Below are 15,885 nucleotides of genomic sequence, written 5' to 3' on the forward strand. Positions count from 1 at the left end.
AAATAAATAAATAAATAAATAAATAAATAAATAAATAAATAAATAAATAAGAAAGATACTGCTGGCTGATAGCAGCCACACCAGAGGCATACCATCCAGAAGATCTGCTCCAAAGGGCAGCAGAAGGGACCTCTCTTTTTCCCACCACACTCTAGCCTCAGCGGCATGACAGCTCACATTTTAAATTCATTCATCTAGCAAAACTGGCTTTCTCCTATTCTTAGGCATTAAAGCAAATATACTTAGGAAGGATGCCTCCTTATTTATCCTTGCAAATAAGTGTATTATGATCTTGTCTAATCATACATAGCTAAGCACAGGTGTGGATTTAGGAAAACAGACACTAAGAGAAAGGACAATTGAGTTTGATGAAAGATTTAAGGAGTGTTTGAGGATTAGGAATGTTTGCACTTTGAGGAACTGCTTTTCTGAGACAAGCAAGCTTGTAAGTGAAAAGGCTACTTGATACAAGAAAAGGAGGGAGAACAGAACTCACTCTACCTACTTCACAATTTGGAATCAACACCCAAACCAAAGCCCAGGAGTCTGCGGTGAGGGATTGCTATGTGCAGTAGCCAGCACTTCATAGCATTTCAGAGTTCACAAGGAGCTCTCTTCAGATATTATCTCATTTAATCTTCAGAATGACCCTGTATGTTTATATTATTTTCCTTATTCCATAAATATGAGAACTGTGGCTCAGAGAGGTTAGTCACTTGTCCCAAGAGTACACAGCTATTCAGTGGCAGAGGGAAGACAAAAACACAGGTCCCTTCCACCAGAACATGGTCACTAGAGCCAACCTGAGCCATATCCGTATCGTGTGTATGGAGCACATCAGCAAGAAAGAACAGCCAGGCGGCCCCCGGCCTCGAGCTTGCCAGGAGATGGAGTGTGTGAGATCTGCTTCCAGCAGCCCTTCTGCCAGAGCCCAGCGGCCTTCATACCACACAGTCTGCCTTTGGGGAACCCTAACTAACAGATCTCCAAACAAAACTATAACTGACGCTTGAAAATGAAAATGTCTGTCTGCTGCGACGTCCACACCAAAGAAAAGATGAGATTTGCCAAGTAGAAAAGAAAAGATTTGCCAAGTAGGAAAGTCTTTTTCTTGTACTTTACGCCAATTGTTCTTCCTTTACTCTGCATATATGAAAGTGTTTCTGGGGCACTTGGGTATGGGGTGCTAAATTTACAGATTCGAAATGTTCTCATTTATTTATACTCGAGTATATGTGAAATGAGAAGACAACGCAACTCTCAACAATGAATTACACCTTCCTCCCACACCACTCGTCAACCTCAAAGCCCTCCTCCTCACAGACAGCAGATCAGGGTTTCTGTTTTGTTTTGTTTTGTTTGAGACAGAGTCTTGCCTTGTCACCCAGGCTGGACTGCAGTGGTGCGATCTTGGCTCACTACAACCTCTGCTTCCCGGGTTCAAGCGATTCTCCTGCCTTAGCCTCCAGAGTAGCTGGGATTACAGGCACCTGCCACCATGCCCAGCTAATTTGTTGTATTTTTAGTAGAGACGGGGTTTCACCATGTTGGCTAGGCTGGTCTCAAACTCCTGACCTTGTGATCCGCCCGCCTTGGCCTCAAAGTGCTGGGATTACAGGCGTGAGCCACTGCACCCGGCCAGATCAGCATTTCTAAGTCACCATCTTTGAGGAGCTCCTGCAATGACAGCAGAGAAACCGCCCTCCCATCCAGTGTGGCCCTGTTGCGGGCAGAGGCCCTAGCCAGCACCAACCAGAGATAAATCCAAACCTCGAGGCGACACAACAGGCAATCAGATCTTTCAGAGGAGCCAGGCTGGATGCGGGCCAGTCACAGGCCCAAGGCACTGTGATGGCTCAGGTGAGCTCTGTCATGGGGGCAGTGAAGGGACCTGCAGTCAGAATTGGCAGCAACCCTGGCCACCGATGACAGCCTGGAACACCGATGACAGCCTGGAGGTCAAGAGTCAGCCCAGAGCAGGCAGACAGGACCAGGGAGGGCACTTGTTACCATCGGCAATGGAGGAGACTAGGAAGGGCACAGGGGCCAGAAAATCCAGCAATCAATTTTCCAGCACAGGGCAGGAGCTCCTGAACTAAAAGACAGAAGTCAGGATGTCAAATCCTAACGTCACCATGTCTGGCTGAGTCACCCCAAATGAAATATTTGTCCTCATTGTGCCCAAGTTTCTTAATTTAAAAAAAATAAGAGTAAGAGACCCATGTCACAGGATTGCTGTGAGAATTAAATGAGATAATACTTATTAAAATGCCAGTGCATTATCTGACACACAATAGGTGCTCCATAAATGTGTCTTTTTCTCTTAAGACTCTCCTGGAAGTCGCAAGTGCTCCATGCCCCAAATTAAATACCATGCCAGATGTAGATTTGTTTTGCTTCTCTTCTTTTCTTTGTTAGTTTGAGTACCTAAAGTTTGTCCTTCAGTGTGTGAAAGTCCAATTTCAACGTTATTTCCCCCGCTGCATCCTTCATGCCTTTCTAATCTTCCTATAGGCATTCTTAAATACACTTCTCTAAGAAACAGTATATTACCTATTACAAAATATTATAATATTTGATGAGGGGCATACCCACCTCTGCCACAGTCCCCACCACTCCCTACTGTCTCACTCCTGGCCCTATCTGCACAGAGGTGAAGAGCAACAGCACGTATGGCCCATCCCAACTGCATGATGGCATCAGACAGCCATGATTCTGTGAGGACTACCCTGCTGCTGAAGTTGAATATAGTTCCTTGGCAGCAGAGCCTAACCCAGCAGAGCAGCTGTAAGTCCTCAGGTGGCACCAGGCAAGTGGTAGCCTTGGCAAGGTGGGGAGTGAAAACGGAGGTGCATCTGCAGTCTTCCAGGGGTGGCCAATACAGGTAGCAAGTCAGCACCAGCTCAGTTTCCAAAGCTCCACTGTATCTCAGAAGAGAAACAATTACTCAGGAAAATCAAGGCCTGTGAGCCACTCTCCATTCCCCTCCGTAAGACCACAGAGAGGGGGGAAAAAAACGCTTGAAAGCAGATCTGATTTTCAAACTTCCACTCTGCTTTCATTAAGATGACTTAAGCTATCCAAACCTCCAAAGCCTCTAGACTCCACGAATTCCAAATTACCTTGGCAGCCGTGGGGAGAGCAGTGAACAAGTTACCTCTTCAAATTCTTTTCAGCTTTATTGGTATGATTGGAAGAAGTCAAGGCAGAGCACACCCAGACAGCCACCTCATTTCGAATTCCCAGGCCTCCTTCAGCCTGTGGCCTTGCTCAGCTCACTGTGATGCAGCTAAATGGTCGTTGGGGGTCTTATCTGTAGGAAACCTGCTGGGTTTGAAAGTGGACAGCTTGCTGAGCTATTGCAGAGGGCATGGAGATCAGGAAGGAAAACAGCATTCATGGAGGGGATGTCCCAGGGGTTTCACTGGAAGCTCTCAGGGGCTAGGGTTGATATTCAAAATATTTAACAACAAAGGAAGGCAAGAGAGGACCACCAAATTAAAATGATTGCCCCCACCAGTCCGGACTCCAGTATGTTGCACCAACAGCCCCATGGAGAAAATAATGTTATTATCCACATTTTACAATTTTGAAAACCTAACACAGAACTCATGAACAGCTCTACAAGCATCCATCTGGTCTGCTGAGAGGCCTGGCCACTGCCTCCAGGAAGACAGAATGAGGCCAGTGAACAGCTGTAAAATATATTTTAGAGGAAGGACATCTGGTCTGGTCCTGGGATCACATAAGCTTCCTGGCTGAACCCTGAGGTCATGGGTTTATTGTATTTACACGGAGAGCCATATTTTCACCAGAATCATAATTCCCATCAAATTGGAGGACAGGACTTCAGAAATCACAGTGAAGTTTCTGCAGGCTAGTGACACAGCTGGGTCCAGAACCCAAGTCTCTGGCTCCCACTCTGAGAACCTTCAGGCCACAGAGGCACCCCTGCTCAGGCCCTTCTGATGCCTGTGGCATTGCACAGTTTGCCAAGCTCAGCTTTGCCAGAGGCGAAAACAGATGCAGAGGCATCTCAGCTCTAGACTCACATTTGTTGATTGGACATTATAACCAAGTGATGGACTTGATCCCAGAAGCTCCTATGAAGATTCACGAGTTGAAATTTGGACTGAGGGTAAGGAAGGGCAGTATGTCAAGACTGGAAACTCATGTATTTTCAAAATGATCAAACTGAGGCACTGTACTCCATAGTGTATGGAAATACTATCATCTTGATCCGGCTATTCAATTAAGAGAGTGCACTTGAGGCACCTTACTGGATGCATTTCATGCCTCAATAACTTTTTTTTTTTTAAGGCAAAGCCATAATCTGTTTATTCTTCACATTGAATGCCCCTCTAAAAAGCCTAAGCTGAAATTTAAAGATATTTACAGAAGCACCCATACAGAAAAATAACCAAGCCTGCTGCCACCCAACTGACGGTTTTTTAAAGCTTAAGCTAGAAAATTATATGGCAAAGCCTGAAATGCCTGCCCCACCTCCGGGAGGACAGGCATGCGTGTGTGTGCACCCGTGCGCGCGCACGCACGCACACACACACACACACACACACAGACACACACACACGTGCAGTTCCAGCTTCTCAGACACAGCCGCATGCACACAAGCCTCTTTCCTGGATGTATTGTGACAGCCACTCAGCTAATGAGATCCCAACTGTCACCCTCAGTTTTTACATCTGTTTTTAGTGTTTTCATTCCAAGACTGTTGCCCAAAAGGCAGTGAAAGGCGAAATGCATATTATCAGCCTTCTTCCTCCTCCTCTTTGGAATAGCAGAGTCCCCACGTGGCAGCCTGGAACAAAGACCCTCAGCTCCCTGGAAAGGGAAGACTCTGACTCCAGGAAGATGGCAGGGCTGGAGTCTCCTTGCCACTCACACCAGGTATTGATGGGTAACCACAGAGGCTGGGCAGGGGAAACAAAACTGTTAAACTCTCTAGAAAAATACCATGCTGCCAGCCAAGTGCCAGAGCAGCTGCAGGGACACCTGAGTGCCTGCACTGATGGAGTAACTCAAAGTCGGAGCAGTGTGAGAAACACACTCTTCCAAATTGGAGGAAGGGTGATCTTTCTGAAAGGATAAAATCTGAAAATGAGGCTTTAATGAATGTCCGTTTAATAAGTCCCCAAATGTGAAGTATGTATAGGTGCCCTGAGGCGTCAGCAATCCACAGCAAAATGACCTTCAACCCGAGAGAAACGAACACGACTTCCCTAAATCACCAGCAATTTGTTTTTATGACAAAAACAAAATACACCTTTTTTTCAGCCAAGTCAGTGGAACTTTTTCATAAAGAGTTTTTCACAAAGAGTTTTTAAACACTGGAGGGAAATATGCTACTTCAGTGATTATGCTGAGGTGCAGCATTAAATGAGGTTAGATTGTATTTTCCATAATACACATGTACTTATTAGAAAAGGTAGTTTTTTAACTTCTTTTCAGAGCAATAGATATCAGTGCTGGGAACAGGTAAACTTTAAAAAAAAAAAAAAAGAGCAATAGATAGAAATGTTAAACTGCCCCCACTCCACACAAACACACAAATACATATCTCTCACACACACACACACACACACACACACACGGAAGTACTGACTAGTCCCTCCCATACTGTCTTTATTTTAAAGGGGAGCAAGGATTACCTACCCAGGTGATTGCAAAACACCATGCAGAGTGACACTCCCACACTGCAGTTTAGCCCGGGGCCAAATAGCCTGACAGGGATGCTGGCATGAATTTTTCACGGAATACCCGTGGCTAGTTTCTTACAGCATGTGCTGTGACATCAGGTTGAAAGTATGAGCAGGCAAGAAAGTGAAGTGGGACCTGTCAGGGGAGAGGCAAGAAGAGTATTATCCCCTCACCCCCTCAAAATGAGCTGGCCAGAGGACCAGTCCCAGCCAAGAGCACTCAAATCAGATCTTGGTCGCTTCTCTGCCTCTCTCTTTAAGAAGTAAAACTGCTTATGAATTATTAACAACTATTAATAATCTAACAATTGAACAATTGATAACTATTATAACTAATAACTATTTAATAATGTAATAGTTCATAATAGACTTCTGTAAATTATTCATAACTGTCAAGGATCCCCAGTAGATTCTTGGTTGTTTGTGAGTTTAAGAGGAAGAACTAATTCAATTTCCTATAAAAACCCCAAGTCCCAGGACTTGATTCCTCTTAACAAGATATCAACAGAGGGAGACTGGCAGGCTATCAATCCTTGCCCCCTCTTCTGGGCTCTTAGAACTTTCCAGCAGCCACGCTGATGGAGCAACAAATAACTGTGGCCTTCCCCCAGCAGTTCTCTTCTAGCTAACTCAACCTTTGATGCGATAGACGCTCCATATGTACACACTATTGATATCCTCCTGTGTGATATAGGAGCTGTCAAAAATCTGGAACCAAATCCATACTCAGAATGAGTTGGCCCGATCCCTTTGTAGTTCACGAGCATGGTGATTGGGTGCTGAAGCCCATGTGTGAGGTGTGCCTCCCTCAAACCTTGTTACAATGTCGGCACAGCATCATCTGACGTAAAAAAGAAAAAAATTAGTTGGCCTCATTTCAAATCCTCCTGGTTTATGTTAAGTTATTAAATTACTCATCCCCGAATGAACTGATGCTTGAGATTTTTTTCCTCAGACAGAGTCTCGCTCTGTCGCCCAGGCTGGAGTGCAATGGTACAGTCTCAGCTCACTGCAGCCTCCACCTCCCGGGTTCACGCCATTCTCCTACTTCAGCCTCCCGAGTAGCTGGGACTACAGGCGCCCACCACCACGAAAGGCTAACTTTTTTTGTATTTTTAGTAGAGACGGGGTTTCACCGTGTTAGCCAAGATGGTCTCGATCTCCTGACCTCGTGATCCGCCCGCCTCGGCCTCCCAAAGTGCTGGGATTACAGGCGTGAGCCACCACACCCGGCCTACTACTTAGATCTTTTAACCAGAGCTTAAGAATACTTGTGAAAGAATTATCCAAATTTTTATTGCCTTTTTCTTTTTCTTTTTTTTTTCTTTTTTTGAGACAGAGTCTCACCCTGTCACCCAGGCTGGAGTGCAATGGTGCAGTCTCGGCTCACCACAGCCTCTGCCTCTCAGGTTCAAGCGATTCTCGTGCCTCAGCCTCTTGAATAGCTGGGATTACAGGCATGCATCACACCTGATAAATGTTTGTATTGTTTAGTAGACACGGGGTTTTGCCATGTTGGTCAGGCTGGTCTCAAACTCCTGGCCTCAAGTGATCTGCTTGCCTCACACTCCCAAAGTTCTGGGATTACAGGCGTGAACCACTGCACCTGGCCTAAAATTTTATCGCCTTAAATCTCAGATCTTAATTTGAGTTCTCAAAATTAAGTCCATCAAAAGGGCTGAAACACTCATTCAAAAAACTAACTTCACACAGTGCAAGATATACATTTGTTATATTAGTTTATAAGGTTCTCAAGTGCAAGACTATGTCTACTCTTTATTATATCTCCTCAAAAGCATACTGACAAACATGCTCAGAATCATTAAAAAAAATCTAACATAGAAATTTATGAATAAGTTCTAACTCTGCCCTGCCCAGTAGGGTAGCCACTATCATATATGATGGAATAGTTTGGATACAGAATATGTTAATCTACTTTTTCAACTGTAAATTTTGTAAAATCTAGATACAGATCAAGTATTTCTAATGAAAATTTAGCATCCTACTGAAGATACAAAGTATGCACAGGATTTCAAAGACTTAGTCCAGATAAAAAGAATATAAAATCTCATTCATAATTTTTTAACATTGGTTATGTATTAAAATGACAATTTTTTAGATTGGGTTAATTCAAATCAATTTCCACCTGCTTCCTGTTTGTTTTAATTTCTTTCTTTCTTTTTTTTTTTTTTTTTTTTTTTTTTTTTTTTTTGAGACGGAGTCTCGCTCTGTCACCCAGCCTGGAGTGCAGTGGAGCAATCTCGGCTCACTGCAAGCTCCGCCTCCCGGGTTCACGCCATTCTCCTGCCTCAGCCTCCCGAATAGTTGGGACTGAGGTGCCCGCCACCACGCCCAGCTAACTTTTTGTATTTTTATAGAGACGGGTTTCACCGTGTTAGCCAGGATGGTCTCCATCTCCTGACCTCGTGATCTGCCTGCCTCGGCCTCCCAAAGTGCTGGGATTACAGGCATGAGCCGCCGTGCCTGGCTCTTTTAATGTCTTAATGTAGTTACAAGAAAATGTTAAATTACTTATGTGGCTCATGTTATAATTTTATTTGACAGCGCTGCTCTAGCTTGCTAAATATGGTGGGGTAACTAACAACAATAGCATATTATTCATTTCTTGTCACTACATATTAGTACATCTTTTGTAGCTATTGTAGGATTACAATGTTAATTATTTTCCCACACTCCTTTCATTCTATGTCTAAATATTAAACAAATATAGAAACCGAATGGCTGATGGCTATCCTAAGACACAAAGGTGATTTATTCTACCACTGCCAGTGGGCAGCAGTAAATGCCAGTCATTCCAATCACTCCCATACAACCTGGCTCTTGGCTGGGCACAGATACATGAAAGGCAGCAACAGCATTGCTAAGGGGAATCAAGAGTTACACCCACATTAGCCATCTTAACCAAATATATTCACAAAGGGGGCCATTGAGTGTGATGTATGAAGACAAAATACCAGTCTTACTGAGAGCCATGAAAAGGCCTTTTGCAAATGATACATTCTGGAGTACAGGTAGCATCTGAATTTTATTATAGACCCGATCATATCTCTATATTTCATCTTTATTTCTGGTTATTGAGAAATTCCCAGGTTCTTTTTTCTTACCCACCAGAAAGGTTGTAGACATTATCAGGTATGTCCCCTTCTTCTCCTGGGGTCCCATTATACAAGATGGCATACCAGAACATCACACAACCCACCAGTCACCACTTCAGTAGCTTGCAGGGCTTTTATGCCTGTTTATTTATCTTTGCAAACATTTTTGGGGCCCACCCTCTGTCAGGCTCTGTTTTAGGTACTGGCGTAATATGACAGAGAACAAGGAAAATACAGATAATTGATGCCTATATTATTTCTGCATCTTTTTATCATACCACCACACTCCAGCTTAGGCATCACAGTAAGATCCTGTCTCAAAAAAAAATTAATAAAAGCAATGCAAGCTAAGAGATATAAGAAGCCTAAAGAATGAAACACCGAGTTTGTTAAAAGAACTCTGCCTATATCTGACAAGTTAGTAACACTTACTTTTTAATTATGTGATATTTGAAGTATGCAAGAAGATATAAAAATGCAATAAACCGTCATGTACCCATCCCTCTTGAATTCCATATCCTATTTCTTCCCACCTTGACCCCACTGAATTAATGTGTATTAGGTCTGTGCACTTCTTTATACTTTTACTACATAGCCACATATCACTAAGCAATATGTGGCTTGACATGTTTTTAAATTGTATATTGATATGGTTTGGCTGTGTCCCCTCCCAAATCTCAATTTGAATTGTATCTCCCAGAATTCCCACATGTTGTGGAAGGTACCCAGGGGGATGTAATTGAATCATGCGGGCTGGTCTTTCCTGTGCTATTCTCATGATAGTGAATTAAGTCTCACAAGCTTTGATGGGCTTATCACGGGTTGCCACTTTTGCTTCTTCCTCATTTTTTCTCTTGCCACCGCCATGTAAGAAGTGCCTTTTGCCTCCCGCAATGATTCTCAAGCCTCCCCAGCCATGTGGAACTATAAGCCCAATTAAACCTCTTTTTCTTCCCGGTCTTGGATATGTCTTTATCAGCAGCATGAAAACAGACTAATATATATGTATACATAAGGGTGTTTTAAATAGGTGTTCTTAAAAACTTACCATCATAATGTTGAGATAAGCAACTATCTCTGACTATATCAGAAACCTCAACATCAAGTTTGCCAATAAAAATATATTTTTCTTTTACTCACCACCCAACTGACATATAAAGGAGTATAAATTTAAATATTGCATATGATTATATATGTGCATGTACACAGCAGACAGAGTTCACAGCTAGAATAATAAAAAAGAAGTTCACTGTGTTCCATAATCATTAAAATTATTGAAGGAGGACTTTGGAAATCACTTGCATACATGGGGGCATTTTTCTAAAATAAACTTTAAATTAGAATTTTTGAATGCTGCGACATATACAAAAAGGTTGACCGTGGAAAGTAAGCCTCCTCCTGCCCTCACCCACAAGCCACCCAGTAACCTCCCCATAGGTAACCAATATAACTTCTTATGTATATATCCAGAAATATTCCACACAGACAAGCAACCATGAATATATTAATATTTTGTCCTCTTTTTAATAGAAATGGTAGTACCTTGCTATTTTCATTCGATAGTATAGTTTATAGACCTTTTTATATTGATGCATATGAGCTGCCTTGTTCTTTTTAATGGCCGCATCCATTGTATTGGTGTCCATGCTTGATTTAGCCTATCTTGTTTATGGAGAGGTTGTTTCAAATCGTTTGAAACAAACAGTGCTACTGTGAAGACTCCCTGTATACATTTCACAATGTTCAAGAATATCCACAACACAAAACCCTAGAAATGGAACTGTTGAGTCAGACAGAGAGAGGTAGATAGAGATAACATATTTTAGTAGCTATTACAAAAGTGTAATAGAAGTTACACAATTTAACTCCCACCAGACATTTATAAGAGCATCTTTTTCCCCACCCCCTTTGCCAATGTAATGCACCATGTGTTATGTTCATCAAACTATGTGGTAAATGGTATCTCAATGAGGTTTTAATTTATGAATTTGTTTTAAATGCTTAACAAATCCTGAATTTTAAAAGGAATAAGCATAACTTAAAACAATACAGGCCGGGCACAGTGGCTCACACCTGTAATCCCAGCACTTTGGGAGGCCAAGGTGGGCACATTGCCTGAGCTCAGGAGTTTGAGACCAGCCTGGGCAAAATGGCAAGACCCTGACTCTACAAAAAATACAAAAATTAGCTGGGCATGGTGACATATGCCTGTAGTCCCAGCTACTCGAGAGGCTGAGGTGGGAGGATTGCTTGGACTCAGAAGGTCGAGGCTGCAGTGGGCTGTGATCATGCCACCACACTCCAGCCTGGGCATCACAGTAAGATCCTGTCTCAAAAAAAAAAATTAATAAAAACAGTGCAAGCTAAGAGATATAATAAGCCTAGAGAATGAAACACTGAGTTTGTTAAAAGGAAGGTGCTATAAAACTCAAGGCATGACACTATCCCATAAAGAGGTTTATTAGTTTCATCTGGGCAATAAAGACAAACACCTACTTACAATATTGCCCCACCTCTTATATAAACTAATTCAGATTGTTGACACACATACATGCTTTATAAAAACTCAGGATGGGTTCTCGCATACAGAGAGAACCATCCAGTGCTAGTCTGAAGTTCAACTACTCAGAAATATCAATACTATACATGAGTGGCTGATTTAGGCTGTATAGCATTCCTGGACTTAACTGGTGAAAAAGATGAAGAAAAGAAAGGAAGATGAAGGGCAAATTAAGGATAAAAGAAAGTGGTTCTTCTCAACGTCACACACACCCTCGTTGACCCCGTGATGTCCCATCCTTCAGATCAACAGTGGGGCTGGATCCTGTGGATACCAAGATCCATGAATGTTCATGTACCTGACATAGGATAGCATAGTATTTTCATATAATTTGTGGACATCCTCACACAGACTTTAAAACATCTCTGGATTCCTTATAGTGCTTAATACAATGTAAATGCTATGTAAATAGTTGTTATACGGTATTGTTTAGGAAATAATGACAAGAAAAAAAGTCTGTACCGTTCACCACAAAGGCAATTTTTTTCTGAGTATTTTTTATCTATGGTTGGTTGACTCCACAGATGCAGAACCCATGGATATAGGAGGGCTAATTGTATTCTTGAAATTTCCTAAGACCTGATCTTGAGTGTTCTCACCACAAAAAATTATAACTACGTGAGGTGATGAGTATGTTATCTTTATTGTGATAATCACTTCACCATGTATACATATATCAAAACATCACACTGTACACTTCAAATATATACAATTTTTATTCCTCAAGTATACCTCAATAAAGCTCAAAAAGTAAATAAAATAAGTAACCATGAAAAAAATAAAATGAGCATATTACCTCTCAAAAAAAAAAAAAAAAAAAACAGTGGAGGTGGAGCTGGGTCACCCGGAGTCCGAACCAGGGCTTGGCTCAAGTGAATCCTGTCAAGTTGCTTGAGCCCCGTGGCCACTGGCTCCTTGTCTATTAAAATGGAAACATCGAAGAGGGTTTTTTAAGGTTCTTCCCAGATTAAAGACACCACTCGTACTACTGATTAATAGATGATAAGTGGCTTTTCCAAGAATGAAAATGGACTGGGGCTTCGCTCACCTTCATTCTAACATGCATTTGCTGGACACAAGGCTATAGCTTGGGGGTGGTCAGTAACCACTGATGCCAAAGAATAGAGATTTCTACAAGCATTAAGTAAAGTTACTGTAACCCCAGGATCTGGCCAAAGAGTCCGTTGACAGGCATATCTGTCTGATCACATACCATGACTGAAAGGGATGAGACAAAACAATCTGAAATCTGGTATCAATAAGGTCAATGAGGATTAAAATCAGTGGGACAAGAAATTCACTCAGCTCAAGACTCTTGCAATGGTACTGGGTACTGCACGTCTAATCACACCTACCATAAAGCCAAAGAGAAAACCTCCACTAAGTGAGCTTGCTTCCGCGTCATCAGCTACAAAGCCTGTGACAGGGGGACTGGTCCTAAGGATGCCCTGCAGTGGTGTACATCCACAGAAATGAAAAGCAAGGAGATTCAGAAACCAAGAAGACTACATCTACAAACTCAAAATCCAGCCAGATGGAAGTCATCAGAAAATACCCAAATCAAGATATGGGTATAATGGTCATTTTTATCAAATACAGAAATTCCATCAGCCAAAAAACAGACACTAAATGGAAAAAGGGACTTGGTGCAGAAAAAAATTAAACAAAACTGAATACCCAAAATAAGAAGGTAGCCAGTTGGCCAAGCACCATTTTCTACTTATGAATTAATTATTCATTTGCTTAATATATGTTTATTTTTCTAGACATTTTGTTATACTTGGCTACCTTTCTGCCACCTGTCATCAAGTTATTTTATTGTTCATTAACTGGACCCACCCAATAGAGTAAACAGAGAAAAATTAAAACTCCTGGAAGTTGATCTTACTCATAAGTAACAACAGTAAAAGGTTGTGTGACATCATGCAAGAGGCCGAAAGAGGAAAAACTGAAATTGAGTCTTGTGGAGAATCAACAGATTCCATTTGTCCATCACGTAAGAGCCTGCGTGGCTGTTAACTCCACTGACACTCCCTAGAGCTCTGGCCACTTGACCCGGCCTTGACATCTCACCAAGGAGCTGGTTTGTTCACTTCCAACTTCCTACCGCTGGGCCTCCTGAATTCTGACTCCCCAACTGGAGCAGATATCCACAAGCAGACTTGTCTGGTACCAGGACTCACATGCTCTCAGCCTCACCCCTAATTTCAGCCATGTCTGGGTGGACTATTGTGTGGAGATTTCAGCTCACTTCAAGACGATAATATCTTACATGTACCTCGCAGCCTTGGTTCTCCCCAGGGGCGTCCCCAAGACCACATAGGCTACTGAGAGATGCCTAGGCCTGTTCACACGCACAGTTCACAAGTGCAGGAGAACGAACACTCTCAGGGCCCACACTCGACCAACAGGGGAGAGAAACTGATGGCAAACGCTGCCCTGGCCTCCTGGCCTCAGAGCTGACAACTCTGAAGCCTCCTCAGAAGTCAGCTGGGTTGAACTGCCATGGCCCACAGCAGTGACCTCAACCATGCATCTGTCTTAGTCGGCTCAGGCTGCCATAACAAAATATGACAGACTTTTGTTATGGCAGAAATTTATTTCAAACAGCAGAAATTTATTTTCTCACAGTTCTGGAGACTAGGAGTCCAGGGTCAAAGAGCCGGCAGGATGGGGGCCTGGCAAGAGCCCTCGGTTGTCTTGCAGACAGCTGCCTTCTCACTGTGTCCTCACATAGCCTTGCCTCAGCGCATGTGCACTGGGGAAGAGAAAGAGGACAAGCTCTCTGGTGTCTCTTCTCATGCGGACATTAATTCCATCGGACAGGGCCCCACCCTCAGGACCTCATTTAACCTTCCTTAGAGGCTCCACATTGAGGAGTTATGACTTCAACATATCGGTTTGCTGGGGACACATTTAGTCCATAACAGCACCCTTACTCCTTCCCTGCCTCAGTTCTACTCTTTCCCTGCCTCAGTCTCCCCACTCCCTCACTCTGACTTCCTGGAAACACTTCCCAAATAAATCACCTGCACATAAGGCTTCTTCTCAGGCCCTGCTTTCAAGATGCCAGCTAAAACAGCACGTCTCCTGACATTACACGTGATGCCACCTAGCCAGATGTTCTCTGCCAATCTAATACTAATCCCTCTCCCCAAGCTCATCGTCTGCTCTCAACACTTGCCCCATTTAACCCATCCATCAACTATACTTTAAGCTCACCACCAAGTTATTCAACACATACATTTACTGGGTTCCTATTACAAGCCTGGGTCCTAATGCCAATGCCCACAGGTCTCAGGCAGTTAATGTGTCGGGGCTACAGGGCCAAGCGGAGCAAGGTCCCTTGTGTCCTGTGTCCAGTTCCATAATTTTCATTTAAAAATGGGAATTTTTTATTTTCATTGAAAAAGGGATCCATTTTCATTTTGTCTCATTTTAACTTAACTTTGTTTTATAATGATGTAAAACATGTACATGGTTTCAAAGTCAAATATACCAAAAAGGTACATTCAGCAAAGACTAATTTCCATCCTTTCCATCTGTTTTTCCATTGCCTGTCATGGGTAACTTTATTAGTTTTTTTTTTGTTTGTTTGTTTGTTTATTCTTCCACTTAAAAATATATAAGCAAAGTATCCCAATTTTTAAATGTTAATAACTAATTTAAATCTCTTTATTATACAATACAGATCACACCATCATCTTAGAGCTTCTAGTTTGACACATCTGTACACATTTCTGGGGAGGCAGCAGGAAACAAACACAGCCCCTGAGCTCTTGGAATGTAGAGGTGGGGACAGCCAGGGTGAGGGGCACTTATCACACAGTGTGACAAGTGCACCAATAGGGTCAGGGGAAGAGCAGTGGCCCCAGAGATGGCCATGTCCTTATCCCTGGAACTCATGAATGCCCAAGGGACAAGGAAGATGGCAGCTGAGATTAAGGTTACTAACCCGATTACCATGGATCACACACATGGGCCCAAAGTAATCACAGGGTCCTTAGACGTGGAAGAAGGGAGCAGAGGAGTTCACAGTCAGAGACATATTTGAAGATGCTGGCTTTGAAGATGGAGGAAGGGGCCACAAGCCAAGGAATGCAAGTCACCTCTAGAAGCTGGAAAAGATAAGAAAAGAGGTTCTCCCCTAGAGCTTCCATAAGGAACACAGCCCTACTGACACTGTGATTTTTTAGCCCACTGAGACCCACTAAGTTTCAAGTCACTAAGTTTATGGCAATTTGCTACAGAATCAATGGAAAATTAACACATGGGATAAACCCAGGATGTCAGTCTTAAGGAAACACAGGGTATCAGGGAAGGCTTCCTAGGGAAGATGACATTTGGCTGAGTCCTAAAGGATGAACCAGGTTTGTGTGGGGTGGGAGCTCTAAGAGAAAGTAGCATATGAAAAGGCCTTGTGGTGTTCAGGGAATTTAAAGGAATGTAAAAGTGGCAAAAATCTTAATTCTTTCAGCCATTTCTTCTTCTT

General features: G+C 42.7%; 1 protein-coding gene and 1 non-coding gene across 4 annotated transcripts in view; one reads left to right on the plus strand and one right to left on the minus strand.

The window, feature by feature from the left end:
• The window catches only part of FRMD3 (FERM domain containing 3), a 299,285-nt gene that overhangs the window by 192,691 nt on the left and 90,709 nt on the right, over positions 1-15,885 (minus strand). The gene's annotated exons all lie outside the window — the stretch shown is intronic.
• On the plus strand, positions 6,462-6,564 carry LOC111543457. The gene has a single exon (XR_002731877.1). It is a non-coding gene; the product is annotated as a small nucleolar RNA U13 (small nucleolar RNA).

This window comes from Piliocolobus tephrosceles, chromosome 14 (assembly GCF_002776525.5).
Source record: "Piliocolobus tephrosceles isolate RC106 chromosome 14, ASM277652v3, whole genome shotgun sequence".
In the NCBI taxonomy this organism is placed as follows: Eukaryota; Metazoa; Chordata; class Mammalia; order Primates; family Cercopithecidae; genus Piliocolobus; species Piliocolobus tephrosceles.